Here is a 3,334-nt window from a genome sequence, read left to right on the forward strand (position 1 = left end):
TTCACCACAACATGAACATAAGGATTTTATCGTCTTCAGAAGCTGAAAATATATAGACAAGCCACTAAAAATATAAGCAATAACGTTGATTACATATGTCCCTTCGAGAACCCTCAAGCCAAATCCGAACAAACTATATGATATCCGTGTCAAAAGATCGCACAATTCTTAATAAATGAGCATTACATAGTTCAGCAGAAGATATAATCAGTTTGTTTCAAAAACAATCCCAAATAGTCCAACAAATTGCAGCCACATGATGAAGCTAGTACAACATTTATGCCTACACTGAGCCCCAGTGTGAAGTCCATTCCAGATGCTAGGTGCAATGCTAATATTTTTGAGACATTTGGTTTTCAACGGAGATGTTCAAACCACCTACTAAACGTAAACGGAATAATTTAGAGATGCAGAAGTACAAAGCACTTCCTCACTCATTGAGCCGTCCACTACAACACTCCTATGATTCGGAACTCAAGACTAGCTAAGTCCCTACAGTTCACCGGTGGAAGTATGGCTAAATTTTGGTACTGGTACAAGCGTCTTCTTATGTGTCCTTCGCCTGATGTGATTGTGGTTTGGTTCGCTCCAATCTCCCATGCAGAAGTTAATTTAAACATTCATTAACCTTGGGCCGTGATACACGAGCTCTTGTTTTGTGACATATTCATTGTCAAGGGCTGGCTAACTACGAGTATGTTAGTTCTCTCGTGTGATACCTTCTATAGCAGCTCCAGTACAACAAACCATATATATAACTAGCCTACCTAGACAGAGGTGTCCATAGCATAGGTAAGGTATGTATATGCATGCACTTTACCTGAATTAACTGAATGCAATACATTCACCAAAGGTCATGCTTCCATGCTTGTTTTGCCTGTAAGGCATCACATTGGTCTCATTGTTTCAGTGCACTTTTGCATGGCTTTGCCGTAAACATACTAAGGTTGGCTCATTGCCAAGTGCCAACGCCATCAAACAAACACGGTTAGCACACATACTAATTTCAACAAATAATTTAGAGCTAGCTTCTCCACAGTGCAGTCTACAATCGGACTGCAGACAACGATGTATTATCTTCCTTGGCGGCTCCAGTAGTGGCACACTTGGCCATCACGGTGCTAGTTGTAGACACACAACCCACCGATGTAAAGAGTGCCTGTCAATTGGACCAGTCCTCCAATTTGTCCTCTATTGAGTAACTGTGCATGGAAGGATGAATGTAGGCTGCCATTACATGTGCAGCATGGCAGCTTCACAAATCACAACCGTCGAGTGACCACATTTACGGCTCACATCGATGACAAGCAGACCAATCACGGCAGTCTGCATCTCCATCTTCCAAATGACTCAAGACTTCCTGTATCACGTGCCATGCCATCACCACAACAAATTTCCGACGATTGCATCACAGTGGGAGAAGACTGCTTGCTAGCATGCACTTTGGCATCCTCCAATCTCTCATCTAAGCTTTGCAAATACATTCATTGCTGTTAATATTTAAGTAAAAAATCTTCATTCTGAGCTAGGTAGCCTTGTTGATAAGCATTTAGGCAAATGAAATAAATCGGGGATATACACAGAAAGCTTTGGCCCCTCAACAAAGGCATGAGCGATGCGCATTAACATGATGAGGTCTGAAGTGCGTGAGTATATCACATAACTACTCCCACAAAGGGCTAGCATCTTTTTTTTTCTTCTCTTCTTTTTGCCGAAAAGGTCCGCCACCTAGCGAGCCGTCTGATCCAGCGTACTATCCGTCTTTGCAACAACAGTATTGTTTCAGAAACAACGGTGACTATTGCAACATGAACTTTGTTTCAGACAGGGGCTCGCCCCCCCTCAACCGTTTTCAGCTCGATGTGCACTGTATACAACGCTAGTGGCCGCTGCTAACTGTATCATTAGCCCATATAAAAATATATTCACTGAACCCAGTACACCGAACATAGAAGGCCAAAGCGCAATAGCCCACACACCTAAGCGTATATGTGATGGCGATTGATAGGCGCCGGTCGACCGGCCCAAGTTTGGGCCAACCGGTTGGCCCGCAGCCGTACGATGCAACTATATTCAACCGTCAGATTCGCCTCCAAGCTTCTTTCTGTTGAGCGTACGTTGTACACTGCATATGTATAAGACTTGGGTCTGTATTTATACCGTTGTATCTCTCTCTCCCCTCGTATATTTGTACATCTTGGGAGACAAGTAGAGGCCGGTCCACCTTATACCTATATATGTGCACCATGCACACAATCAATGATTATCGATTCGTGCAATCTCATTCTTCCTAACTAACACTTCCACCTCGCGCATCTCACTGAAAAAATTCCCCTTCTGCTTTCATGCATCTCGCGGCGCACCCAACTTGTCGCCCAGACCGTGATGCAGCGACACTGCTGCCTCCTGTTCCCGCGATCACGCACCACCGCCGGTGTTGCTGCAAGATGCCACTGGCCACAGGTCCACCATTGTGGGCTCCGCCCTGCCGCCGTTTGGATGCAGCTCTTCCAGGGAGCGTTGCACCAAAATAAAAATGTCGATCCAGCAAAAAAAAGCTGCTGGTCGAAGAAAAAACTCACCGCCGGTCCCAGCCAAACTCATCGCCTGGGCACCCACACCCAACATTTGTTGGTTCCAGCAAAAACAAACAGAAAATCCAGCAAAAATCAAAGCCAGTTGCAACAAAAACCACGCCGATGCCAGAAAAACACCATTGGTTCCAGCAATAATTACCACCGGTGGCAGCAAAAAACTTCGCTGGTTCCAGCATCCCGCTTCCCCGGTTCCAGCACGTCGCCATCTTGCGGGTCGTCGTCATCGCAGCTTCTGCGAGTGCCGGTAGCAGCTTCCCCGTCAGCCGGATGCAGCTTTTCCACGCCCCGTGGTAGCACGCACGCTCGGCTGCCGCTTCCGCTCAGCATCGACGGCGATGCGCCGATTGCAGCTTTTTTTGGTTCTGGTTGGAGCTCTACGGCGACGCGCGGGAGGACGGTGGGGCTTCGTGCGAGCACAACAAATGTGGAAGCTACCAGGGGAGGGCGTCGGGGCGAGCACGAACGAGCGCGCTGCGGCGCCACAGCTGGAAGAGTAGAAGAGAGAAGGGGGTGGTTCTGGCAACAATAAATGTGTGGCTAAGGAGAAAAGGATAAGGAAGCAGGGCGGTGTGGCGGAGGACGTGGCACGCATGCTCGATAAGGACGTGCGTGAGGAGCGTATCCAAACGTTTCCCATATGTGATCGATCCGATCTATTCATTGATCTACGTGTGTGTTCTGCCGAACTGCTTAGAGCGTTGCCGCTGCCGCTCATGCCATCCTCCGTCCGAGTCCCG

General features: G+C 47.6%; 1 long non-coding RNA gene across 1 annotated transcript; it reads right to left on the reverse strand.

The window, feature by feature from the left end:
• Positions 1 to 843: 843 nt before the first annotated feature.
• Positions 844 to 3,106, reverse strand: LOC123150840 (uncharacterized). Its single transcript, XR_006475376.1, has 2 exons — positions 2,737 to 3,106; positions 844 to 1,465 (listed from the first exon to the last, which is right to left on the reverse strand). It is a non-coding gene; the product is annotated as an uncharacterized lncRNA (long non-coding RNA).
• Between the last annotated feature and the right edge of the window lie 228 nt (positions 3,107 to 3,334).

Source organism: Triticum aestivum, chromosome 7A (genome assembly GCF_018294505.1).
Source record: "Triticum aestivum cultivar Chinese Spring chromosome 7A, IWGSC CS RefSeq v2.1, whole genome shotgun sequence".
NCBI lineage: Eukaryota > Viridiplantae > Streptophyta > Magnoliopsida > Poales > Poaceae > Triticum > Triticum aestivum.